Genomic DNA, 27699 nt, shown 5'->3' with positions numbered 1-27699 from the left:
GGGAGGTGAAGATTCAGAAGCGAGCGACATTCTTTCTGGTACACAGTATCCCAGCCAGCAGCACTGCAGTGGTAGTGCCCACACCCTCTACCCAGGCAACAACTAGGTGGCATAGTAAGAGTGTGGGAGAGACACCAATGCAAAAAAGTACATCAATGAGCCGGACTGGGTTGACGAAGTCTGGATCATCATCATCACATATGAAAAAAACGGTCCAGACCACCATTAAAAGCATGGTTTGGTCGGAGGCGCCATTTGAACGCAACCACCCAACGTCACGTCTATATAATGCAACGTGTTAGCGCTGGACCTTCTCCCTTTTTCTTTTGTGGAAGGGGTGGGTTTTCGAGAATGGAAGGTTCCTAGTCGGTCCTATTTTGTTACACAGATGTGGAGAGGCAAAGTGTATCAATAAATATTCATGGCTTCAGATGCCATACATTTAAACATAAATAGATGACAGGAGTGATGAGTCTTCCAAACGATGACGTGATTTCCAAAATGCTTTTATTGTATTTCATAAAATCCACAGCCTACGCGTTTCGCCCAACACGGGCTTCTTCAGGGCTTATCTTTGTACCTTGGTACTGAAACGTCTCCAAATTAGAGTATCTTCATTGATTTAGTCCAGCATGGGCGAGTATATCCCAATTCATAAAGTAACTCATTCATTTAAGTAGTTGGGTATTATCTCCTAATCCCTCCTATGTTGTAGGAGTCCTTGCTTCTTAGGGTGAAGGAAAAACTTTAATCATAGCCGTGTCGCTATCACATGCCGATTAAGGCACAGTGTACTATCTCCTACGTCGGAGCCCTTCTCCTCCAGTCTTCGTTCAGGAAAGTTTATGTAAAGAGGTCCTATTTTGCCAGAGTTGTGGTTCCAGCACTACATCAAGATGTGCTGGAAGTGATTGGGGCAGCTTTGCAGAAGAGTGCTGTTTACACTATCCACCTGACAACAGACATGTGGACCAGTTGCCAAGCCGTTGATTAGATGTGCATCACTGCACACTGGGTCTCTTTTGCGGGGCTTAGATACAAGATAGCTGCAGGTGTTGACAGTGTCACAATTTTTCAAGCTACTGGGAAACAAGCAACAGTAGCCATGTTTGCCATGGAGAAACCTCACACTGCAGAAAACATTTTGGAGGAGTTTAACAGTAAAGTCTTTCAATGGCTGCATCCAAGAAGGTGCATGATTGGTTATGTTTCCACGGATAATGGCAGTAATATAGTTAAGGCTATGCTTGATGGTAGCTATTTCAGAGTACTGTGTTTGGCGCACAGCATTAACATTGTTGTTCAAAATTTCTTGAAAAAAGAAAACACAGTCAGCAAGTTACTGACAACCTGCTGAAGAATCTGGACATATTTCAGCCATTCTTGTAAGGCCCGGAAGTAGCTGAGGATCATTCAACGTGCCCGTAAAGTGCCAGTCAGAGGACTCATCCAGGAGGTGGCATCACGTTGGAACTCAACCTTCTGCATGCTTGAGCGTCTGTTTGAGCAGTACTTGGTAATCAATGAGTATGTCTTTCAAGCACAGGGGGGTTATTTAAAAGACATGAGGCTACAGGTGGAGGAATGAGACCTAGTTAAAAGCCTGACAGACATGATTCGTCCTTTTGAGGTCTTCACCCGTGAAGTCAGCAGGGAGGACTGTACTTTGGGCAAAGCTATCCCATTGTTGCGCATGCTAGAGCACCAACTGAAGGCGGTGGCTTCAACGTTTCGAGTTGATGCTGAAAAAAAAGACGCATATCGTTTGGCAGAAAGCTTATTAACCCTTTCGCTGCAGCGGCTATTCCGCCACAGCGCTAAAGGGGCGGGGCGGCCGCGCGGCCGCCGCATGCTGGTGACAGAACCGCTCCGTCACCAGCTACAGTTGAGCTGTGCTGGTGACGGAGCGGTTCCGTCATGACCCGCCCCGCTCATTAAGACTGCCGCGCAGGTGCGAAATCAGCGCCGCGCAGGCGCGGCGGCCGGGCCATGACGGAACCGCTCCGTCATCAGCACAGCTCAACTGTAGCTGATGACGGAGCGGTTCCATCATCAGCAGGGGAGGGGTTAAGCTGCCTAGTTGACAATGCAAGGCTTAAAGCAATACATTCAGAACATTACATTTGTGCCACTATTCTGGATCCACGGTACAAAAAGGCACTGGCCAGCAATACATTCATTCCTTTTTCTGAAGAAGATGTTTCCAAGTACAAACATTGGCTAGCTCTGTCAGCCACTTGGTTCGAAAAAGAGCAGCAGGAAATTGAAGGAACCACCACAAGTACTACTGAAGCAGCAAGCCATCCAGCGTCAAGTTCCACTTCTGTGGCCGAAGGCAGTCCCTTTCCCTCAGAGCCGTTACCGACACCAGCAACTGCATCATCACCTGCACCAGGCCCAGCCATAATATTGTCGGAAGCGGATGGGATAACTCCTAAAGGGTTTGCTCGTTCCAGTGTTAATGTAAAGGCATTGGCAACAGATGGTATGCAAAGTACAGCACCCCTGGAGGACCTTGAGTGGGTGTTGCAGGCCTATCTGGATGACACAACATAGGTCTACATTGATCAGAAGCCATTGCTGTATTGGTATAGGAAAAGGCCTCAATGGCCACTGATCACCAACCTGGCTATCAATTATTTGGCTTGCCCACTCGCAAGCGTGTCTTCTGAGTGTGTTTTCAGTGCTGCTGGTGCCATTGTAACTTCAAAAAGGACCCGCCTCTTGCCCAAAAATGTGGAGAGGTTAACATTGATCAAGATGAATCAGCACTTCATACCACCAGATTACAAAATACGTGAATCCATGCAGGAAGAAGAGGACACCGACTTAGGTGACGGAAGTTCTTCTCTATTAGCTGGCCTACTCCCGGTTCAATTCACAGAGTTTGAGGACGAGGTTTACTACCCTGACATCTAGGCTTGAAATACTAATTTTTTTTCTGTCCTTATTCACTTTAATTTCTGTGTGTCTTTCTTTGTTTTCCAAATGTTATCGCAACAAAACTTTATTCACAAGAAATCCATCAGCAGCACTGTCTTTGTCTTATTTCCATGTTGAAGGTGCAGCTGTCTGCATTCCTGAAGTTCACAAGTTCATAACTCAGTCATGCTCCTCTAGTATATATCCTCCTCCTCCACACTCCCCCTATCCATTTCCCTCAAGGCAGATGGCCTGATTACGCAGGTTTAAGAAACTGACGCTTCGTAGACGAGTCCCCTCAAAAGAAGTGCCACTGAAATGACTGACTATGCTGACTTTTACTTCTGAAATTGACACAAGAGGCTGCCTGGTGGTCCTTCACTCAAGAATAAGATGCTGACAAAAAGTGGAACATGTAATGAATGATGAGATGGCATGCAACAACACTGGCTGTCTTGCTCTGATGAAAGCAATTGCTGTTTGTTTGTTGTGCATGAAATGTATCCTATGTGTTCTGTAATTATTTAATCTGTTACACACTAAATGTAACTCAAGTCTACTCTGTTTACCTTGTTTAATACAAATTATACTCCTACCGCAGGGGCCACTACGTTGCATTTTTTAATATGGAAAATGTCCTTGGACTCACAGTGTGTAGACTGTGACTGCATGAACAACATTGAGTTTGCTAACACCATGATGAGGATTCATGATGACCAAAGTGACATATCTTTACAGTCACTCACTGGGATGTATGGATCATCCTCGTTGATTTACGGAAGAACTATGGCCATTTCGTGAGTGGCTAACAGGTAAACAAGTAGAACAAGGGGAGCTTGGCCCTTAGGGGACAAGTGAGAAGGCTGGGCCTAAATTTAGGGAACAAACAAGTGTGCCTCTCACTATTTGATAGAAGCCAAAAATCAGGGCGTTTGAAGACGCTATTTGTCGTATTCAACACGGTATTTTTATTTTTACCATTAACTTAATAATTTGTCAAAAGTTTGTCGCAGACAACATATGATCAGCAGAAAAGAACTGTAAAACACGACAGTTTTTACACAACGTTTGTATCAATCATTGCAACACATTGTCAAACTTAAACATAGACCTGAATGCGGTCAACAGATAGAGACATAAAACATGTATAACAAAGTACAGAGTGCAACACATAATATTTGTATCAGTGCAAAATTTGGTTAAAGCAAAAGCATGGTGAATGAGAGAAAGGATTAGAAAAGATTAGAAAAAGGAACGCGAGTGAATTCAAAACTCAATATTATCATCAGCAATAGCTTGGGTTTAAATTGTCCTTTTCTAATTCGCCGACGCGTTTCGAATCCGGAAATTAACTGTCGGGATTCTCATCAGGGCAAAGTTTATCTATCTGTAAATTTAAGCAAAGGGGGAGGTTTTAGTGTCATGTATTGACGTGAGGACGACTCTCCTTGTATTGTGACATTCATATTGACATACCGCTTTTTAAGGGAAGCAGGTTCCAGTCTGGGGTTGCGGGTGCAGACTCAAAAGTGGGTCCAAAACTGAGGCGCCTACAATTAGAATGAGCGTGTGTTATGGCGCGAGAAGTACATGTGGTTGTTACACTTGGTTGTTACATTTAAAAAACAAATCCCCACTGGGCATACCGTTGTTGGGTTGAAAGTCAATCAGAACGGCTGCTCGATGCGGGACAAGGGCTCCGCGGCGTTTTCGCTGCCTGTGGCTGGGCTGAAGCGCTGTGTACAGAAAAGGGAGGGGTTTTGTGTATTGGTACTAGAAAACTTGCAGCCCGGGTTTAAAACAGTTCTAGACCGGCTGGCGGTAAATAATACCTTTGGCGTTTGCCGCCGCTGTTGTCCAGTAAGGGATCCTGTTTTCTGAGGGGCGCAGTCCTCGTTTTAATATTTAATCGGCGTGTTCCAACTCCGCTGGGGAAGAAGGAAATTGTTGTTAGTCAACAGCCAGAGCATTCCTGGCGAACGCGCTAGAACGCATTGCTTTGCCTACAGGAGCGTTTCTTACCTCGAAGTGTTTCGGTTGGCGGCTCATAGCATACTGTTTGGTTTCCCAAGATGGGTGCTGCTGCAGTTGCTATGGTGATGAACCATAGGTTGCCGCTTTGCATTGTGGGATTTGTAGTTTATGTGAATGTGAAACATGGAAGAAATCACCATGTGTTTAGAAAAACCGTACTGAGACACGACCAAGTCGACCAGCCAGAACACCAAGGCATCATTGAGTTAGAGTCTACCAACTTCAGATAAAGTATTAAGGCCCCTTTGCACGCTGTTGAATTTCAATATCAGATAAGCCTCTGTTTTTAAGAGTGACCTATCGATATCCACATTCCTTTGTGCCGGGCGTAATGTATACAACACTGTCCATTTGAGGTGATTGACATCATGGTTTGCATTTATGAAGTGCTCCACCATGGGGGCGGTCATGATTTTGTTCTTGATCCTGGATCGATGCTGGCAAATGCGTGTGTTCACTTGTTGTGTAGTTTTGCCAATGTAGATCAGATCACAGGGGCACTGGACCAGATAAACGACATTCTTAGTCTTACAATTAGAAAAGTCCACATGCTTCCATCTGGTGGTGCCATGCTGGAACTCATCGCCTTCGATAGTGTTTGGGCATACAACACAGGTCCCGCACTTATGGTGCCCTGTGATTGGTTTGAGGTTCCATTGACTGATAAGGTCATTCTTCTTTTTGGGTAGTGATACGTCCGCCCTCATAAGTTGTTGGCCTACATTTTGATTCCTCCTGTAGGCGAACAAGGGGTTGGATAGTGGGCATTCTAGATTCGCCAATAGGTGCCAATTGCTCAGCACCGTTTTTCTCAGTTTGTGGGTGTCTGGTCCAAAGGTGGTGACACAGACCAACCTATCAAGCGTGGGTTTGGGCCGTGCTTGCAGCAAAGTTTCACGGGGGGTGAAGCGTGCTCTTGTTAGGGAGTGCTTGAGTAGTTTTTTAGGATACCCCCTCTCCTGCATTTCTTGGCAAAACGTCTCTGCATGAGATGTGAAGTCCCTCAGGTTCGAACAATTCCTCCTTATGCGCAGCAGTTGCCCATAGGGAAGGTTTGACTTCAAGTTCCTGGGGTGGGCACTCTTATGGTGCAAGATGGTGTTCCTGTCTGTGTCTTTTTTATGGAGAGAAGATTTCAATACTCCATTGATGTTAATGATTTCTACGTCAAGAAAAGTCATCCTTTCATTGCTTTGTGTCATCGAGAATTTAATGTCAGCATGCCGGTTGTTGAGCCAGTCATGGAATGCTCCGAGGTCGGTCTGGCTCCCCTGCCACAGGAGCCAGACGTCATCTATGTAGCGGAGCCATTGTAAGATATGTTGTTTGAAGGGGTTGTTGTTGTCAATGAACATCTGTTCATACTGGGCCATGAACAACACGGCCATCTCTGGGGCATAAGGGCACCCCATGGCGGTGCCCTTGACCTGCATAAAGAACTCCCCATTAAATGAAAAGTAGTTCTTTTTTAGAGCAATCTCGGCCAATTTTAAGATAAACCTTGTGGGTACTTGGTGGGGCCTTTCTCTCTGATTTAGGTAGATTTCCATCACCTCAAGTGCTTCCTCCTGCGGGATCTGTGTGTACAGAGAGGTGACGTCCATTGTGACAAGCAGTTGGGTCTCAGAGTTGAAGGCTGTGTCTTCAACTTTGAGGAGAAAGTCAGTCGTATCTCGTAGGTACGATTTGACTGTTTTTAGGAAGGGTTTCAAAAAGAAATCCACGTACTGTGACAAGGGTTCAAGACAAGAATCACACCCGGACACGATTGGGCGTCCTGGGGGATCTTGAAGGCCCTTGTGGATTTTTGGCAGAAGATACAGCATCGGTGTTCTTGGGTGCTTCTTTAGTAAATAGTCATACTCTTTTTTGCCCAGAAACCCACCGTCAAGGCCACCCTGCAAAGTGTCAGCAATGAGTCTCTGAATCTCCTTGGTCGGATCTTCTTGGAGACGTCTATACCAAGTCACATTGTTCACCTGTTTGTTGCCTTCTGCTAGGTATTTTTCACGGGCCCACACCACCACCGCCCCACCTTTGTCGGCCTGTTTTATGATGATAGAATTGTCTTCTTTTAAGGTTTTGATTGCTGCGCGCTGCTTCTGGCCCATGTTTTGTGGTACAAAATGTCTTGCTTTTTCCATTTTCTCTATTGATGACAGGAGGACTTGTTCAAATGCCAGAACCTCCTTGGGGATATTTTGATAAGGGACAAATGTGGACTTATTGCGTAGACCAGTGACTTCAATATTGGGTGGAGAGGGATTACTCCAAAAGAAGACCCTTAGGCGGATTTTTCGACAGAACTCAATGGCTTCCAGCTTGAGTTTCGTGTAATCAGTTTTCCTGCCAGGCACAAATTTAAGGCCCAACGCTAAGACTGAGTGTTCGTCCGGTGTCAGGGGTCTATTGGATAAGTTGACAACAGCATTGGAACCCTCTACGACTTGTATGAGCGGTTCCTGGTTCGCATCTCCCACGGTTGTTTGAACCGGGCTTTTGGCTGTTGGCCCTGGTCTAAAAAAGCCACCTGTTTCTTATTTGGATTGCGATTATCAGACCCAGATGAATCAGAAGAGGAGGTTTCTGAAAATGTTGTGAACCTATTTCTTGAGCGTCCTTGGAAGGTAGAAAGTGCTCTCCGGGATTCTTGTTGGGTGTAATAATCCTCTTTTAAAAAGGGGTACACTTGCTCGATTTTGAAGGCCTTCACGTCTCTTTCGTATTTAAAAGTTTTGTCATTAATAGTGTTATCTCGAAAGGTTCTGATATCTTTCTCAATTTTCTCCAATAGTGCCTTGGCGTCCGTCACGGCCGGACTGGTCTTGATTGCCTCAGTAAGTTCCTCAATTTCTTTTTGTTCTTCTAAGCACAGCCTCTGTGCTGTCTCTATAGTGTGAACCATGAGGTCCCTGCTGCACTTCGTGTTGATAAAGCTGAAGCCTTTTTTATATTCTGCATCTTCCACGAATATTACAGGGACATTTTTGACCTGTAAGCCCCAGGGAATTGTACCCCCTTTCAGGTGCCTAAGGAGGAAATGTCCATGCAGTTCCGTGCGTACATGCTTTTTTTGTAATCGTATTAAACGATCTGATTCATTTTGTTGTTTGGCGGTAGTGCTGAGTGTCACATTTGAGAAAGGAGAGTTGTCAATCAAGTTCTGAATATGGTTCTCGCTAAAGGATAGCGTGTCTTTGTCTGCCATATTAGTCTGGAAACAGAGGTTCCCAAAGGAAATATCTCACATGTAGAGAGGAGGCGACAGGAATGTCCTAGAACTCTCGCGGATGGGTATCCGCTCTAACTAGTAGAACAAGGGGAGCTTGGCCCTTAGGGGACAAGTGAGAAGGCTGGGCCTAAATTTAGGGAACAAACAAGTGTGCCTCTCACTATTTGATAGAAGCCAAAAATCAGGGCGTTTGAAGACGCTATTTGTCGTATTCAACACGGTATTTTTATTTTTACCATTAACTTAATAATTTGTCAAAAGTTTGTCGCAGACAACATATGATCAGCAGAAAAGAACTGTAAAACACGACAGTTTTTACACAACGTTTGTATCAATCATTGCAACACATTGTCAAACTTAAACATAGACCTGAATGCGGTCAACAGATAGAGACATAAAACATGTATAACAAAGTACAGAGTGCAACACATAATATTTGTATCAGTGCAAAATTTGGTTAAAGCAAAAGCATGGTGAATGAGAGAAAGGATTAGAAAAGATTAGAAAAAGGAACGCGAGTGAATTCAAAACTCAATATTATCATCAGCAATAGCTTGGGTTTAAATTGTCCTTTTCTAATTCGCCGACGCGTTTCGAATCCGGAAATTAACTGTCGGGATTCTCATCAGGGCAAAGTTTATCTATCTGTAAATTTAAGCAAAGGGGGAGGTTTTAGTGTCATGTATTGACGTGAGGACGACTCTCCTTGTATTGTGACATTCATATTGACATACCGCTTTTTAAGGGAAGCAGGTTCCAGTCTGGGGTTGCGGGTGCAGACTCAAAAGTGGGTCCAAAACTGAGGCGCCTACAATTAGAATGAGCGTGTGTTATGGCGCGAGAAGTACATGTGGTTGTTACACTTGGTTGTTACATTTAAAAAACAAATCCCCACTGGGCATACCGTTGTTGGGTTGAAAGTCAATCAGAACGGCTGCTCGATGCGGGACAAGGGCTCCGCGGCGTTTTCGCTGCCTGTGGCTGGGCTGAAGCGCTGTGTACAGAAAAGGGAGGGGTTTTGTGTATTGGTACTAGAAAACTTGCAGCCCGGGTTTAAAACAGTTCTAGACCGGCTGGCGGTAAATAATACCTTTGGCGTTTGCCGCCGCTGTTGTCCAGTAAGGGATCCTGTTTTCTGAGGGGCGCAGTCCTCGTTTTAATATTTAATCGGCGTGTTCCAACTCCGCTGGGGAAGAAGGAAATTGTTGTTAGTCAACAGCCAGAGCATTCCTGGCGAACGCGCTAGAACGCATTGCTTTGCCTACAGGAGCGTTTCTTACCTCGAAGTGTTTCGGTTGGCGGCTCATAGCATACTGTTTGGTTTCCCAAGATGGGTGCTGCTGCAGTTGCTATGGTGATGAACCATAGGTTGCCGCTTTGCATTGTGGGATTTGTAGTTTATGTGAATGTGAAACATGGAAGAAATCACCATGTGTTTAGAAAAACCGTACTGAGACACGACCAAGTCGACCAGCCAGAACACCAAGGCATCATTGAGTTAGAGTCTACCAACTTCAGATAAAGTATTAAGGCCCCTTTGCACGCTGTTGAATTTCAATATCAGATAAGCCTCTGTTTTTAAGAGTGACCTATCGATATCCACATTCCTTTGTGCCGGGCGTAATGTATACAACACTGTCCATTTGAGGTGATTGACATCATGGTTTGCATTTATGAAGTGCTCCACCATGGGGGCGGTCATGATTTTGTTCTTGATCCTGGATCGATGCTGGCAAATGCGTGTGTTCACTTGTTGTGTAGTTTTGCCAATGTAGATCAGATCACAGGGGCACTGGACCAGATAAACGACATTCTTAGTCTTACAATTAGAAAAGTCCACATGCTTCCATCTGGTGGTGCCATGCTGGAACTCATCGCCTTCGATAGTGTTTGGGCATACAACACAGGTCCCGCACTTATGGTGCCCTGTGATTGGTTTGAGGTTCCATTGACTGATAAGGTCATTCTTCTTTTTGGGTAGTGATACGTCCGCCCTCATAAGTTGTTGGCCTACATTTTGATTCCTCCTGTAGGCGAACAAGGGGTTGGATAGTGGGCATTCTAGATTCGCCAATAGGTGCCAATTGCTCAGCACCGTTTTTCTCAGTTTGTGGGTGTCTGGTCCAAAGGTGGTGACACAGACCAACCTATCAAGCGTGGGTTTGGGCCGTGCTTGCAGCAAAGTTTCACGGGGGGTGAAGCGTGCTCTTGTTAGGGAGTGCTTGAGTAGTTTTTTAGGATACCCCCTCTCCTGCATTTCTTGGCAAAACGTCTCTGCATGAGATGTGAAGTCCCTCAGGTTCGAACAATTCCTCCTTATGCGCAGCAGTTGCCCATAGGGAAGGTTTGACTTCAAGTTCCTGGGGTGGGCACTCTTATGGTGCAAGATGGTGTTCCTGTCTGTGTCTTTTTTATGGAGAGAAGATTTCAATACTCCATTGATGTTAATGATTTCTACGTCAAGAAAAGTCATCCTTTCATTGCTTTGTGTCATCGAGAATTTAATGTCAGCATGCCGGTTGTTGAGCCAGTCATGGAATGCTCCGAGGTCGGTCTGGCTCCCCTGCCACAGGAGCCAGACGTCATCTATGTAGCGGAGCCATTGTAAGATATGTTGTTTGAAGGGGTTGTTGTTGTCAATGAACATCTGTTCATACTGGGCCATGAACAACACGGCCATCTCTGGGGCATAAGGGCACCCCATGGCGGTGCCCTTGACCTGCATAAAGAACTCCCCATTAAATGAAAAGTAGTTCTTTTTTAGAGCAATCTCGGCCAATTTTAAGATAAACCTTGTGGGTACTTGGTGGGGCCTTTCTCTCTGATTTAGGTAGATTTCCATCACCTCAAGTGCTTCCTCCTGCGGGATCTGTGTGTACAGAGAGGTGACGTCCATTGTGACAAGCAGTTGGGTCTCAGAGTTGAAGGCTGTGTCTTCAACTTTGAGGAGAAAGTCAGTCGTATCTCGTAGGTACGATTTGACTGTTTTTAGGAAGGGTTTCAAAAAGAAATCCACGTACTGTGACAAGGGTTCAAGACAAGAATCACACCCGGACACGATTGGGCGTCCTGGGGGATCTTGAAGGCCCTTGTGGATTTTTGGCAGAAGATACAGCATCGGTGTTCTTGGGTGCTTCTTTAGTAAATAGTCATACTCTTTTTTGCCCAGAAACCCACCGTCAAGGCCACCCTGCAAAGTGTCAGCAATGAGTCTCTGAATCTCCTTGGTCGGATCTTCTTGGAGACGTCTATACCAAGTCACATTGTTCACCTGTTTGTTGCCTTCTGCTAGGTATTTTTCACGGGCCCACACCACCACCGCCCTACCTTTGTCGGCCTGTTTTATGATGATAGAATTGTCTTCTTTTAAGGTTTTGATTGCTGCGCGCTGCTTCTGGCCCATGTTTTGTGGTACAAAATGTCTTGCTTTTTCCATTTTCTCTATTGATGACAGGAGGACTTGTTCAAATGCCAGAACCTCCTTGGGGATATTTTGATAAGGGACAAATGTGGACTTATTGCGTAGACCAGTGACTTCAATATTGGGTGGAGAGGGATTACTCCAAAAGAAGACCCTTAGGCGGATTTTTCGACAGAACTCAATGGCTTCCAGCTTGAGTTTCGTGTAATCAGTTTTCCTGCCAGGCACAAATTTAAGGCCCAACGCTAAGACTGAGTGTTCGTCCGGTGTCAGGGGTCTATTGGATAAGTTGACAACAGCATTGGAACCCTCTACGACTTGTATGAGCGGTTCCTGGTTCGCATCTCCCACGGTTGTTTGAACCGGGCTTTTGGCTGTTGGCCCTGGTCTAAAAAAGCCACCTGTTTCTTATTTGGATTGCGATTATCAGACCCAGATGAATCAGAAGAGGAGGTTTCTGAAAATGTTGTGAACCTATTTCTTGAGCGTCCTTGGAAGGTAGAAAGTGCTCTCCGGGATTCTTGTTGGGTGTAATGATCCTCTTTTAAAAAGGGGTACACTTGCTCGATTTTGAAGGCCTTCACGTCTCTTTCGTATTTAAAAGTTTTGTCATTAATAGTGTTATCTCGAAAGGTTCTGATATCTTTCTCAATTTTCTCCAATAGTGCCTTGGCGTCCGTCACGGCCGGACTGGTCTTGATTGCCTCAGTAAGTTCCTCAATTTCTTTTTGTTCTTCTAAGCACAGCCTCTGTGCTGTCTCTATAGTGTGAACCATGAGGTCCCTGCTGCACTTCGTGTTGATAAAGCTGAAGCCTTTTTTATATTCTGCATCTTCCACGAATATTACAGGGACATTTTTGACCTGTAAGCCCCAGGGAATTGTACCCCCTTTCAGGTGCCTAAGGAGGAAATGTCCATGCAGTTCCGTGCGTACATGCTTTTTTTGTAATCGTATTAAACGATCTGATTCATTTTGTTGTTTGGCGGTAGTGCTGAGTGTCACATTTGAGAAAGGAGAGTTGTCAATCAAGTTCTGAATATGGTTCTCGCTAAAGGATAGCGTGTCTTTGTCTGCCATATTAGTCTGGAAACAGAGGTTCCCAAAGGAAATATCTCACATGTAGAGAGGAGGCGACAGGAATGTCCTAGAACTCTCGCGGATGGGTATCCGCTCTAACTAGTAGAACAAGGGGAGCTTGGCCCTTAGGGGACAAGTGAGAAGGCTGGGCCTAAATTTAGGGAACAAACAAGTGTGCCTCTCACTATTTGATAGAAGCCAAAAATCAGGGCGTTTGAAGACGCTATTTGTCGTATTCAACACGGTATTTTTATTTTTACCATTAACTTAATAATTTGTCAAAAGTTTGTCGCAGACAACATATGATCAGCAGAAAAGAACTGTAAAACACGACAGTTTTTACACAACGTTTGTATCAATCATTGCAACACATTGTCAAACTTAAACATAGACCTGAATGCGGTCAACAGATAGAGACATAAAACATGTATAACAAAGTACAGAGTGCAACACATAATATTTGTATCAGTGCAAAATTTGGTTAAAGCAAAAGCATGGTGAATGAGAGAAAGGATTAGAAAAGATTAGAAAAAGGAACGCGAGTGAATTCAAAACTCAATATTATCATCAGCAATAGCTTGGGTTTAAATTGTCCTTTTCTAATTCGCCGACGCGTTTCGAATCCGGAAATTAACTGTCGGGATTCTCATCAGGGCAAAGTTTATCTATCTGTAAATTTAAGCAAAGGGGGAGGTTTTAGTGTCATGTATTGACGTGAGGACGACTCTCCTTGTATTGTGACATTCATATTGACATACCGCTTTTTAAGGGAAGCAGGTTCCAGTCTGGGGTTGCGGGTGCAGACTCAAAAGTGGGTCCAAAACTGAGGCGCCTACAATTAGAATGAGCGTGTGTTATGGCGCGAGAAGTACATGTGGTTGTTACACTTGGTTGTTACATTTAAAAAACAAATCCCCACTGGGCATACCGTTGTTGGGTTGAAAGTCAATCAGAACGGCTGCTCGATGCGGGACAAGGGCTCCGCGGCGTTTTCGCTGCCTGTGGCTGGGCTGAAGCGCTGTGTACAGAAAAGGGAGGGGTTTTGTGTATTGGTACTAGAAAACTTGCAGCCCGGGTTTAAAACAGTTCTAGACCGGCTGGCGGTAAATAATACCTTTGGCGTTTGCCGCCGCTGTTGTCCAGTAAGGGATCCTGTTTTCTGAGGGGCGCAGTCCTCGTTTTAATATTTAATCGGCGTGTTCCAACTCCGCTGGGGAAGAAGGAAATTGTTGTTAGTCAACAGCCAGAGCATTCCTGGCGAACGCGCTAGAACGCATTGCTTTGCCTACAGGAGCGTTTCTTACCTCGAAGTGTTTCGGTTGGCGGCTCATAGCATACTGTTTGGTTTCCCAAGATGGGTGCTGCTGCAGTTGCTATGGTGATGAACCATAGGTTGCCGCTTTGCATTGTGGGATTTGTAGTTTATGTGAATGTGAAACATGGAAGAAATCACCATGTGTTTAGAAAAACCGTACTGAGACACGACCAAGTCGACCAGCCAGAACACCAAGGCATCATTGAGTTAGAGTCTACCAACTTCAGATAAAGTATTAAGGCCCCTTTGCACGCTGTTGAATTTCAATATCAGATAAGCCTCTGTTTTTAAGAGTGACCTATCGATATCCACATTCCTTTGTGCCGGGCGTAATGTATACAACACTGTCCATTTGAGGTGATTGACATCATGGTTTGCATTTATGAAGTGCTCCACCATGGGGGCGGTCATGATTTTGTTCTTGATCCTGGATCGATGCTGGCAAATGCGTGTGTTCACTTGTTGTGTAGTTTTGCCAATGTAGATCAGATCACAGGGGCACTGGACCAGATAAACGACATTCTTAGTCTTACAATTAGAAAAGTCCACATGCTTCCATCTGGTGGTGCCATGCTGGAACTCATCGCCTTCGATAGTGTTTGGGCATACAACACAGGTCCCGCACTTATGGTGCCCTGTGATTGGTTTGAGGTTCCATTGACTGATAAGGTCATTCTTCTTTTTGGGTAGTGATACGTCCGCCCTCATAAGTTGTTGGCCTACATTTTGATTCCTCCTGTAGGCGAACAAGGGGTTGGATAGTGGGCATTCTAGATTCGCCAATAGGTGCCAATTGCTCAGCACCGTTTTTCTCAGTTTGTGGGTGTCTGGTCCAAAGGTGGTGACACAGACCAACCTATCAAGCGTGGGTTTGGGCCGTGCTTGCAGCAAAGTTTCACGGGGGGTGAAGCGTGCTCTTGTTAGGGAGTGCTTGAGTAGTTTTTTAGGATACCCCCTCTCCTGCATTTCTTGGCAAAACGTCTCTGCATGAGATGTGAAGTCCCTCAGGTTCGAACAATTCCTCCTTATGCGCAGCAGTTGCCCATAGGGAAGGTTTGACTTCAAGTTCCTGGGGTGGGCACTCTTATGGTGCAAGATGGTGTTCCTGTCTGTGTCTTTTTTATGGAGAGAAGATTTCAATACTCCATTGATGTTAATGATTTCTACGTCAAGAAAAGTCATCCTTTCATTGCTTTGTGTCATCGAGAATTTAATGTCAGCATGCCGGTTGTTGAGCCAGTCATGGAATGCTCCGAGGTCGGTCTGGCTCCCCTGCCACAGGAGCCAGACGTCATCTATGTAGCGGAGCCATTGTAAGATATGTTGTTTGAAGGGGTTGTTGTTGTCAATGAACATCTGTTCATACTGGGCCATGAACAACACGGCCATCTCTGGGGCATAAGGGCACCCCATGGCGGTGCCCTTGACCTGCATAAAGAACTCCCCATTAAATGAAAAGTAGTTCTTTTTTAGAGCAATCTCGGCCAATTTTAAGATAAACCTTGTGGGTACTTGGTGGGGCCTTTCTCTCTGATTTAGGTAGATTTCCATCACCTCAAGTGCTTCCTCCTGCGGGATCTGTGTGTACAGAGAGGTGACGTCCATTGTGACAAGCAGTTGGGTCTCAGAGTTGAAGGCTGTGTCTTCAACTTTGAGGAGAAAGTCAGTCGTATCTCGTAGGTACGATTTGACTGTTTTTAGGAAGGGTTTCAAAAAGAAATCCACGTACTGTGACAAGGGTTCAAGACAAGAATCACACCCGGACACGATTGGGCGTCCTGGGGGATCTTGAAGGCCCTTGTGGATTTTTGGCAGAAGATACAGCATCGGTGTTCTTGGGTGCTTCTTTAGTAAATAGTCATACTCTTTTTTGCCCAGAAACCCACCGTCAAGGCCACCCTGCAAAGTGTCAGCAATGAGTCTCTGAATCTCCTTGGTCGGATCTTCTTGGAGACGTCTATACCAAGTCACATTGTTCACCTGTTTGTTGCCTTCTGCTAGGTATTTTTCACGGGCCCACACCACCACCGCCCCACCTTTGTCGGCCTGTTTTATGATGATAGAATTGTCTTCTTTTAAGGTTTTGATTGCTGCGCGCTGCTTCTGGCCCATGTTTTGTGGTACAAAATGTCTTGCTTTTTCCATTTTCTCTATTGATGACAGGAGGACTTGTTCAAATGCCAGAACCTCCTTGGGGATATTTTGATAAGGGACAAATGTGGACTTATTGCGTAGACCAGTGACTTCAATATTGGGTGGAGAGGGATTACTCCAAAAGAAGACCCTTAGGCGGATTTTTCGACAGAACTCAATGGCTTCCAGCTTGAGTTTCGTGTAATCAGTTTTCCTGCCAGGCACAAATTTAAGGCCCAACGCTAAGACTGAGTGTTCGTCCGGTGTCAGGGGTCTATTGGATAAGTTGACAACAGCATTGGAACCCTCTACGACTTGTATGAGCGGTTCCTGGTTCGCATCTCCCACGGTTGTTTGAACCGGGCTTTTGGCTGTTGGCCCTGGTCTAAAAAAGCCACCTGTTTCTTATTTGGATTGCGATTATCAGACCCAGATGAATCAGAAGAGGAGGTTTCTGAAAATGTTGTGAACCTATTTCTTGAGCGTCCTTGGAAGGTAGAAAGTGCTCTCCGGGATTCTTGTTGGGTGTAATAATCCTCTTTTAAAAAGGGGTACACTTGCTCGATTTTGAAGGCCTTCACGTCTCTTTCGTATTTAAAAGTTTTGTCATTAATAGTGTTATCTCGAAAGGTTCTGATATCTTTCTCAATTTTCTCCAATAGTGCCTTGGCGTCCGTCACGGCCGGACTGGTCTTGATTGCCTCAGTAAGTTCCTCAATTTCTTTTTGTTCTTCTAAGCACAGCCTCTGTGCTGTCTCTATAGTGTGAACCATGAGGTCCCTGCTGCACTTCGTGTTGATAAAGCTGAAGCCTTTTTTATATTCTGCATCTTCCACGAATATTACAGGGACATTTTTGACCTGTAAGCCCCAGGGAATTGTACCCCCTTTCAGGTGCCTAAGGAGGAAATGTCCATGCAGTTCCGTGCGTACATGCTTTTTTTGTAATCGTATTAAACGATCTGATTCATTTTGTTGTTTGGCGGTAGTGCTGAGTGTCACATTTGAGAAAGGAGAGTTGTCAATCAAGTTCTGAATATGGTTCTCGCTAAAGGATAGCGTGTCTTTGTCTGCCATATTAGTCTGGAAACAGAGGTTCCCAAAGGAAATATCTCACATGTAGAGAGGAGGCGACAGGAATGTCCTAGAACTCTCGCGGATGGGTATCCGCTCTAACTAGTAGAACAAGGGGAGCTTGGCCCTTAGGGGACAAGTGAGAAGGCTGGGCCTAAATTTAGGGAACAAACAAGTGTGCCTCTCACTATTTGATAGAAGCCAAAAATCAGGGCGTTTGAAGACGCTATTTGTCGTATTCAACACGGTATTTTTATTTTTACCATTAACTTAATAATTTGTCAAAAGTTTGTCGCAGACAACATATGATCAGCAGAAAAGAACTGTAAAACACGACAGTTTTTACACAACGTTTGTATCAATCATTGCAACACATTGTCAAACTTAAACATAGACCTGAATGCGGTCAACAGATAGAGACATAAAACATGTATAACAAAGTACAGAGTGCAACACATAATATTTGTATCAGTGCAAAATTTGGTTAAAGCAAAAGCATGGTGAATGAGAGAAAGGATTAGAAAAGATTAGAAAAAGGAACGCGAGTGAATTCAAAACTCAATATTATCATCAGCAATAGCTTGGGTTTAAATTGTCCTTTTCTAATTCGCCGACGCGTTTCGAATCCGGAAATTAACTGTCGGGATTCTCATCAGGGCAAAGTTTATCTATCTGTAAATTTAAGCAAAGGGGGAGGTTTTAGTGTCATGTATTGACGTGAGGACGACTCTCCTTGTATTGTGACATTCATATTGACATACCGCTTTTTAAGGGAAGCAGGTTCCAGTCTGGGGTTGCGGGTGCAGACTCAAAAGTGGGTCCAAAACTGAGGCGCCTACAATTAGAATGAGCGTGTGTTATGGCGCGAGAAGTACATGTGGTTGTTACACTTGGTTGTTACATTTAAAAAACAAATCCCCACTGGGCATACCGTTGTTGGGTTGAAAGTCAATCAGAACGGCTGCTCGATGCGGGACAAGGGCTCCGCGGCGTTTTCGCTGCCTGTGGCTGGGCTGAAGCGCTGTGTACAGAAAAGGGAGGGGTTTTGTGTATTGGTACTAGAAAACTTGCAGCCCGGGTTTAAAACAGTTCTAGACCGGCTGGCGGTAAATAATACCTTTGGCGTTTGCCGCCGCTGTTGTCCAGTAAGGGATCCTGTTTTCTGAGGGGCGCAGTCCTCGTTTTAATATTTAATCGGCGTGTTCCAACTCCGCTGGGGAAGAAGGAAATTGTTGTTAGTCAACAGCCAGAGCATTCCTGGCGAACGCGCTAGAACGCATTGCTTTGCCTACAGGAGCGTTTCTTACCTCGAAGTGTTTCGGTTGGCGGCTCATAGCATACTGTTTGGTTTCCCAAGATGGGTGCTGCTGCAGTTGCTATGGTGATGAACCATAGGTTGCCGCTTTGCATTGTGGGATTTGTAGTTTATGTGAATGTGAAACATGGAAGAAATCACCATGTGTTTAGAAAAACCGTACTGAGACACGACCAAGTCGACCAGCCAGAACACCAAGGCATCATTGAGTTAGAGTCTACCAACTTCAGATAAAGTATTAAGGCCCCTTTGCACGCTGTTGAATTTCAATATCAGATAAGCCTCTGTTTTTAAGAGTGACCTATCGATATCCACATTCCTTTGTGCCGGGCGTAATGTATACAACACTGTCCATTTGAGGTGATTGACATCATGGTTTGCATTTATGAAGTGCTCCACCATGGGGGCGGTCATGATTTTGTTCTTGATCCTGGATCGATGCTGGCAAATGCGTGTGTTCACTTGTTGTGTAGTTTTGCCAATGTAGATCAGATCACAGGGGCACTGGACCAGATAAACGACATTCTTAGTCTTACAATTAGAAAAGTCCACATGCTTCCATCTGGTGGTGCCATGCTGGAACTCATCGCCTTCGATAGTGTTTGGGCATACAACACAGGTCCCGCACTTATGGTGCCCTGTGATTGGTTTGAGGTTCCATTGACTGATAAGGTCATTCTTCTTTTTGGGTAGTGATACGTCCGCCCTCATAAGTTGTTGGCCTACATTTTGATTCCTCCTGTAGGCGAACAAGGGGTTGGATAGTGGGCATTCTAGATTCGCCAATAGGTGCCAATTGCTCAGCACCGTTTTTCTCAGTTTGTGGGTGTCTGGTCCAAAGGTGGTGACACAGACCAACCTATCAAGCCTGTGTTGTATGCCCAAACACTATCGAAGGCGATGAGTTCCAGCATTGCCAGCATCGATCCATGTATACATTACGCCCGGCACAAAGGAATGTGGATATCGATAGGTCACTCTTAAAAACAGAGGCTTATCTGATATTGAAATTCAACAGCGTGCAAAGGGGCCTTAATACTTTATCTGAAGTTGGTAGACTCTAACTCAATGATGCCTTGGTGTTCTGGCTGGTCGACTTGGTCGTGTCTCAGTACGGTTTTTCTAAACACATGGTGATTTCTTCCATGTTTCACATTCACATAAACTACAAATCCCACAATGCAAAGCGGCAACCTATGGTTCATCACCATAGCAACTGCAGCAGCACCCATCTTGGGAAACCAAACAGTATGCTATGAGCCGCCAACCGAAACACTTCGAGGTAAGAAACGCTCCTGTAGGCAAAGCAATGCGTTCTAGCGCGTTCGCCAGGAATGCTCTGGCTGTTGACTAACAACAATTTCCTTCTTCCCCAGCGGAGTTGGAACACGCCGATTAAATATTAAAACGAGGACTGCGCCCCTCAGAAAACAGGATCCCTTACTGGACAACAGCGGCGGCAAACGCCAAAGGTATTATTTACCGCCAGCCGGTCTAGAACTGTTTTAAACCCGGGCTGCAAGTTTTCTAGTACCAATACACAAAACCCCTCCCTTTTCTGTACACAGCGCTTCAGCCCAGCCACAGGCAGCGAAAACGCCGCGGAGCCCTTGTCCCGCATCGAGCAGCCGTTCTGATTGACTTTCAACCCAACAACGGTATGCCCAGTGGGGATTTGTTTTTTAAATGTAACAACCAAGTGTAACAACCACATGTACTTCTCGCGCCATAACACACGCTCATTCTAATTGTAGGCGCCTCAGTTTTGGACCCACTTTTGAGTCTGCACCCGCAACCCCAGACTGGAACCTGCTTCCCTTAAAAAGCGGTATGTCAATATGAATGTCACAATACAAGGAGAGTCGTCCTCACGTCAATACATGACACTAAAACCTCCCCCTTTGCTTAAATTTACAGATAGATAAACTTTGCCCTGATGAGAATCCCGACAGTTAATTTCCGGATTCGAAACGCGTCGGCGAATTAGAAAAGGACAATTTAAACCCAAGCTATTGCTGATGATAATATTGAGTTTTGAATTCACTCGCGTTCCTTTTTCTAATCTTTTCTAATCCTTTCTCTCATTCACCATGCTTTTGCTTTAACCAAATTTTGCACTGATACAAATATTATGTGTTGCACTCTGTACTTTGTTATACATGTTTTATGTCTCTATCTGTTGACCGCATTCAGGTCTATGTTTAAGTTTGACAATGTGTTGCAATGATTGATACAAACGTTGTGTAAAAACTGTCGTGTTTTACAGTTCTTTTCTGCTGATCATATGTTGTCTGCGACAAACTTTTGACAAATTATTAAGTTAATGGTAAAAATAAAAATACCGTGTTGAATACGACAAATAGCGTCTTCAAACGCCCTGATTTTTGGCTTCTATCAAATAGTGAGAGGCACACTTGTTTGTTCCCTAAATTTAGGCCCAGCCTTCTCACTTGTCCCCTAAGGGCCAAGCTCCCCTTGTTCTACTAGTTAGAGCGGATACCCATCCGCGAGAGTTCTAGGACATTCCTGTCGCCTCCTCTCTACATGTGAGATATTTCCTTTGGGAACCTCTGTTTCCAGACTAATATGGCAGACAAAGACACGCTATCCTTTAGCGAGAACCATATTCAGAACTTGATTGACAACTCTCCTTTCTCAAATGTGACACTCAGCACTACCGCCAAACAACAAAATGAATCAGATCGTTTAATACGATTACAAAAAAAGCATGTACGCACGGAACTGCATGGACATTTCCTCCTTAGGCACCTGAAAGGGGGTACAATTCCCTGGGGCTTACAGGTCAAAAATGTCCCTGTAATATTCGTGGAAGATGCAGAATATAAAAAAGGCTTCAGCTTTATCAACACGAAGTGCAGCAGGGACCTCATGGTTCACACTATAGAGACAGCACAGAGGCTGTGCTTAGAAGAACAAAAAGAAATTGAGGAACTTACTGAGGCAATCAAGACCAGTCCGGCCGTGACGGACGCCAAGGCACTATTGGAGAAAATTGAGAAAGATATCAGAACCTTTCGAGATAACACTATTAATGACAAAACTTTTAAATACGAAAGAGACGTGAAGGCCTTCAAAATCGAGCAAGTGTACCCCTTTTTAAAAGAGGATTATTACACCCAACAAGAATCCCGGAGAGCACTTTCTACCTTCCAAGGACGCTCAAGAAATAGGTTCACAACATTTTCAGAAACCTCCTCTTCTGATTCATCTGGGTCTGATAATCGCAATCCAAATAAGAAACAGGTGGCTTTTTTAGACCAGGGCCAACAGCCAAAAGCCCGGTTCAAACAACCGTGGGAGATGCGAACCAGGAACCGCTCATACAAGTCGTAGAGGGTTCCAATGCTGTTGTCAACTTATCCAATAGACCCCTGACACCGGACGAACACTCAGTCTTAGCGTTGGGCCTTAAATTTGTGCCTGGCAGGAAAACTGATTACACGAAACTCAAGCTGGAAGCCATTGAGTTCTGTCGAAAAATCCGCCTAAGGGTCTTCTTTTGGAGTAATCCCTCTCCACCCAATATTGAAGTCACTGGTCTACGCAATAAGTCCACATTTGTCCCTTATCAAAATATCCCCAAGGAGGTTCTGGCATTTGAACAAGTCCTCCTGTCATCAATAGAGAAAATGGAAAAAGCAAGACATTTTGTACCACAAAACATGGGCCAGAAGCAGCGCGCAGCAATCAAAACCTTAAAAGAAGACAATTCTATCATCATAAAACAGGCCGACAAAGGTGGGGCGGTGGTGGTGTGGGCCCGTGAAAAATACCTAGCAGAAGGCAACAAACAGGTGAACAATGTGACTTGGTATAGACGTCTCCAAGAAGATCCGACCAAGGAGATTCAGAGACTCATTGCTGACACTTTGCAGGGTGGCCTTGACGGTGGGTTTCTGGGCAAAAAAGAGTATGACTATTTACTAAAGAAGCACCCAAGAACACCGATGCTGTATCTTCTGCCAAAAATCCACAAGGGCCTTCAAGATCCCCCAGGACGCCCAATCGTGTCCGGGTGTGATTCTTGTCTTGAACCCTTGTCACAGTACGTGGATTTCTTTTTGAAACCCTTCCTAAAAACAGTCAAATCGTACCTACGAGATACGACTGACTTTCTCCTCAAAGTTGAAGACACAGCCTTCAACTCTGAGACCCAACTGCTTGTCACAATGGACGTCACCTCTCTGTACACACAGATCCCGCAGGAGGAAGCACTTGAGGTGATGGAAATCTACCTAAATCAGAGAGAAAGGCCCCACCAAGTACCCACAAGGTTTATCTTAAAATTGGCCGAGATTGCTCTAAAAAAGAACTACTTTTCATTTAATGGGGAGTTCTTTATGCAGGTCAAGGGCACCGCCATGGGGTGCCCTTATGCCCCAGAGATGGCCGTGTTGTTCATGGCCCAGTATGAACAGATGTTCATTGACAACAACAACCCCTTCAAACAACATATCTTACAATGGCTCCGCTACATAGATGACGTCTGGCTCCTGTGGCAGGGGAGCCAGACCGACCTCGGAGCATTCCATGACTGGCTCAACAACCGGCATGCTGACATTAAATTCTCGATGACACAAAGCAATGAAAGGATGACTTTTCTTGACGTAGAAATCATTAACATCAATGGAGTATTGAAATCTTCTCTCCATAAAAAAGACACAGACAGGAACACCATCTTGCACCATAAGAGTGCCCACCCCAGGAACTTGAAGTCAAACCTTCCCTATGGGCAACTGCTGCGCATAAGGAGGAATTGTTCGAACCTGAGGGACTTCACATCTCATGCAGAGACGTTTTGCCAAGAAATGCAGGAGAGGGGGTATCCTAAAAAACTACTCAAGCACTCCCTAACAAGAGCACGCTTCACCCCCCGTGAAACTTTGCTGCAAGCACGGCCCAAACCCACGCTTGATAGGTTGGTCTGTGTCACCACCTTTGGACCAGACACCCACAAACTGAGAAAAACGGTGCTGAGCAATTGGCACCTATTGGCGAATCTAGAATGCCCACTATCCAACCCCTTGTTCGCCTACAGGAGGAATCAAAATGTAGGCCAACAACTTATGAGGGCGGACGTATCACTACCCAAAAAGAAGAATGACCTTATCAGTCAATGGAACCTCAAACCAATCACAGGGCACCATAAGTGCGGGACCTGTGTTGTATGCCCAAACACTATCGAAGGCGATGAGTTCCAGCATGGCACCACCAGATGGAAGCATGTGGACTTTTCTAATTGTAAGACTAAGAATGTCGTTTATCTGGTCCAGTGCCCCTGTGATCTGATCTACATTGGCAAAACTACACAACAAGTGAACACACGCATTTGCCAGCATCGATCCAGGATCAAGAACAAAATCATGACCGCCCCCATGGTGGAGCACTTCATAAATGCAAACCATGATGTCAATCACCTCAAATGGACAGTGTTGTATACATTACGCCCGGCACAAAGGAATGTGGATATCGATAGGTCACTCTTAAAAACAGAGGCTTATCTGATATTGAAATTCAACAGCGTGCAAAGGGGCCTTAATACTTTATCTGAAGTTGGTAGACTCTAACTCAATGATGCCTTGGTGTTCTGGCTGGTCGACTTGGTCGTGTCTCAGTACGGTTTTTCTAAACACATGGTGATTTCTTCCATGTTTCACATTCACATAAACTACAAATCCCACAATGCAAAGCGGCAACCTATGGTTCATCACCATAGCAACTGCAGCAGCACCCATCTTGGGAAACCAAACAGTATGCTATGAGCCGCCAACCGAAACACTTCGAGGTAAGAAACGCTCCTGTAGGCAAAGCAATGCGTTCTAGCGCGTTCGCCAGGAATGCTCTGGCTGTTGACTAACAACAATTTCCTTCTTCCCCAGCGGAGTTGGAACACGCCGATTAAATATTAAAACGAGGACTGCGCCCCTCAGAAAACAGGATCCCTTACTGGACAACAGCGGCGGCAAACGCCAAAGGTATTATTTACCGCCAGCCGGTCTAGAACTGTTTTAAACCCGGGCTGCAAGTTTTCTAGTACCAATACACAAAACCCCTCCCTTTTCTGTACACAGCGCTTCAGCCCAGCCACAGGCAGCGAAAACGCCGCGGAGCCCTTGTCCCGCATCGAGCAGCCGTTCTGATTGACTTTCAACCCAACAACGGTATGCCCAGTGGGGATTTGTTTTTTAAATGTAACAACCAAGTGTAACAACCACATGTACTTCTCGCGCCATAACACACGCTCATTCTAATTGTAGGCGCCTCAGTTTTGGACCCACTTTTGAGTCTGCACCCGCAACCCCAGACTGGAACCTGCTTCCCTTAAAAAGCGGTATGTCAATATGAATGTCACAATACAAGGAGAGTCGTCCTCACGTCAATACATGACACTAAAACCTCCCCCTTTGCTTAAATTTACAGATAGATAAACTTTGCCCTGATGAGAATCCCGACAGTTAATTTCCGGATTCGAAACGCGTCGGCGAATTAGAAAAGGACAATTTAAACCCAAGCTATTGCTGATGATAATATTGAGTTTTGAATTCACTCGCGTTCCTTTTTCTAATCTTTTCTAATCCTTTCTCTCATTCACCATGCTTTTGCTTTAACCAAATTTTGCACTGATACAAATATTATGTGTTGCACTCTGTACTTTGTTATACATGTTTTATGTCTCTATCTGTTGACCGCATTCAGGTCTATGTTTAAGTTTGACAATGTGTTGCAATGATTGATACAAACGTTGTGTAAAAACTGTCGTGTTTTACAGTTCTTTTCTGCTGATCATATGTTGTCTGCGACAAACTTTTGACAAATTATTAAGTTAATGGTAAAAATAAAAATACCGTGTTGAATACGACAAATAGCGTCTTCAAACGCCCTGATTTTTGGCTTCTATCAAATAGTGAGAGGCACACTTGTTTGTTCCCTAAATTTAGGCCCAGCCTTCTCACTTGTCCCCTAAGGGCCAAGCTCCCCTTGTTCTACTAGTTAGAGCGGATACCCATCCGCGAGAGTTCTAGGACATTCCTGTCGCCTCCTCTCTACATGTGAGATATTTCCTTTGGGAACCTCTGTTTCCAGACTAATATGGCAGACAAAGACACGCTATCCTTTAGCGAGAACCATATTCAGAACTTGATTGACAACTCTCCTTTCTCAAATGTGACACTCAGCACTACCGCCAAACAACAAAATGAATCAGATCGTTTAATACGATTACAAAAAAAGCATGTACGCACGGAACTGCATGGACATTTCCTCCTTAGGCACCTGAAAGGGGGTACAATTCCCTGGGGCTTACAGGTCAAAAATGTCCCTGTAATATTCGTGGAAGATGCAGAATATAAAAAAGGCTTCAGCTTTATCAACACGAAGTGCAGCAGGGACCTCATGGTTCACACTATAGAGACAGCACAGAGGCTGTGCTTAGAAGAACAAAAAGAAATTGAGGAACTTACTGAGGCAATCAAGACCAGTCCGGCCGTGACGGACGCCAAGGCACTATTGGAGAAAATTGAGAAAGATATCAGAACCTTTCGAGATAACACTATTAATGACAAAACTTTTAAATACGAAAGAGACGTGAAGGCCTTCAAAATCGAGCAAGTGTACCCCTTTTTAAAAGAGGATTATTACACCCAACAAGAATCCCGGAGAGCACTTTCTACCTTCCAAGGACGCTCAAGAAATAGGTTCACAACATTTTCAGAAACCTCCTCTTCTGATTCATCTGGGTCTGATAATCGCAATCCAAATAAGAAACAGGTGGCTTTTTTAGACCAGGGCCAACAGCCAAAAGCCCGGTTCAAACAACCGTGGGAGATGCGAACCAGGAACCGCTCATACAAGTCGTAGAGGGTTCCAATGCTGTTGTCAACTTATCCAATAGACCCCTGACACCGGACGAACACTCAGTCTTAGCGTTGGGCCTTAAATTTGTGCCTGGCAGGAAAACTGATTACACGAAACTCAAGCTGGAAGCCATTGAGTTCTGTCGAAAAATCCGCCTAAGGGTCTTCTTTTGGAGTAATCCCTCTCCACCCAATATTGAAGTCACTGGTCTACGCAATAAGTCCACATTTGTCCCTTATCAAAATATCCCCAAGGAGGTTCTGGCATTTGAACAAGTCCTCCTGTCATCAATAGAGAAAATGGAAAAAGCAAGACATTTTGTACCACAAAACATGGGCCAGAAGCAGCGCGCAGCAATCAAAACCTTAAAAGAAGACAATTCTATCATCATAAAACAGGCCGACAAAGGTGGGGCGGTGGTGGTGTGGGCCCGTGAAAAATACCTAGCAGAAGGCAACAAACAGGTGAACAATGTGACTTGGTATAGACGTCTCCAAGAAGATCCGACCAAGGAGATTCAGAGACTCATTGCTGACACTTTGCAGGGTGGCCTTGACGGTGGGTTTCTGGGCAAAAAAGAGTATGACTATTTACTAAAGAAGCACCCAAGAACACCGATGCTGTATCTTCTGCCAAAAATCCACAAGGGCCTTCAAGATCCCCCAGGACGCCCAATCGTGTCCGGGTGTGATTCTTGTCTTGAACCCTTGTCACAGTACGTGGATTTCTTTTTGAAACCCTTCCTAAAAACAGTCAAATCGTACCTACGAGATACGACTGACTTTCTCCTCAAAGTTGAAGACACAGCCTTCAACTCTGAGACCCAACTGCTTGTCACAATGGACGTCACCTCTCTGTACACACAGATCCCGCAGGAGGAAGCACTTGAGGTGATGGAAATCTACCTAAATCAGAGAGAAAGGCCCCACCAAGTACCCACAAGGTTTATCTTAAAATTGGCCGAGATTGCTCTAAAAAAGAACTACTTTTCATTTAATGGGGAGTTCTTTATGCAGGTCAAGGGCACCGCCATGGGGTGCCCTTATGCCCCAGAGATGGCCGTGTTGTTCATGGCCCAGTATGAACAGATGTTCATTGACAACAACAACCCCTTCAAACAACATATCTTACAATGGCTCCGCTACATAGATGACGTCTGGCTCCTGTGGCAGGGGAGCCAGACCGACCTCGGAGCATTCCATGACTGGCTCAACAACCGGCATGCTGACATTAAATTCTCGATGACACAAAGCAATGAAAGGATGACTTTTCTTGACGTAGAAATCATTAACATCAATGG

At 44.9% G+C, this 27699-nt stretch overlaps 5 long non-coding RNA genes across 5 annotated transcripts; 2 read left to right on the top strand and 3 right to left on the bottom strand.

Annotated features, from left to right (window-relative positions):
* Positions 1 to 7806: 7806 nt before the first annotated feature.
* Positions 7807 to 9097, bottom strand: LOC147660754 (uncharacterized). The gene is made up of 2 exons (XR_015306191.1): positions 8923 to 9097; positions 7807 to 8833 (listed from the first exon to the last, which is right to left on the bottom strand). It is a non-coding gene; the product is annotated as an uncharacterized LOC147660754 (long non-coding RNA).
* A 3233-nt stretch (positions 9098 to 12330) lies between these two features.
* On the bottom strand, positions 12331 to 13621 carry LOC147660753 (uncharacterized). The gene is made up of 2 exons (XR_015306195.1): positions 13447 to 13621; positions 12331 to 13357 (listed from the first exon to the last, which is right to left on the bottom strand). It is a non-coding gene; the product is annotated as an uncharacterized LOC147660753 (long non-coding RNA).
* Positions 13622 to 16854: 3233 nt separating this feature from the next.
* LOC147660752 (uncharacterized) lies at positions 16855 to 18145 on the bottom strand. The gene is made up of 2 exons (XR_015306192.1): positions 17971 to 18145; positions 16855 to 17881 (listed from the first exon to the last, which is right to left on the bottom strand). It is a non-coding gene; the product is annotated as an uncharacterized LOC147660752 (long non-coding RNA).
* A 2032-nt stretch (positions 18146 to 20177) lies between these two features.
* LOC147660751 (uncharacterized) lies at positions 20178 to 21468 on the top strand. The gene is made up of 2 exons (XR_015306193.1): positions 20178 to 20352; positions 20442 to 21468. It is a non-coding gene; the product is annotated as an uncharacterized LOC147660751 (long non-coding RNA).
* Positions 21469 to 24701: 3233 nt separating this feature from the next.
* Positions 24702 to 25992, top strand: LOC147660750 (uncharacterized). Its single transcript, XR_015306194.1, has 2 exons — positions 24702 to 24876; positions 24966 to 25992. It is a non-coding gene; the product is annotated as an uncharacterized LOC147660750 (long non-coding RNA).
* Positions 25993 to 27699: the final 1707 nt, after the last annotated feature.

Source organism: Lissotriton vulgaris, unplaced genomic scaffold (genome assembly GCF_964263255.1).
Source record: "Lissotriton vulgaris unplaced genomic scaffold, aLisVul1.2 SCAFFOLD_5286, whole genome shotgun sequence".
In the NCBI taxonomy this organism is placed as follows: domain Eukaryota; kingdom Metazoa; phylum Chordata; class Amphibia; order Caudata; family Salamandridae; genus Lissotriton; species Lissotriton vulgaris.
This window is presented reverse-complemented; position numbering and strand designations above follow the sequence as displayed.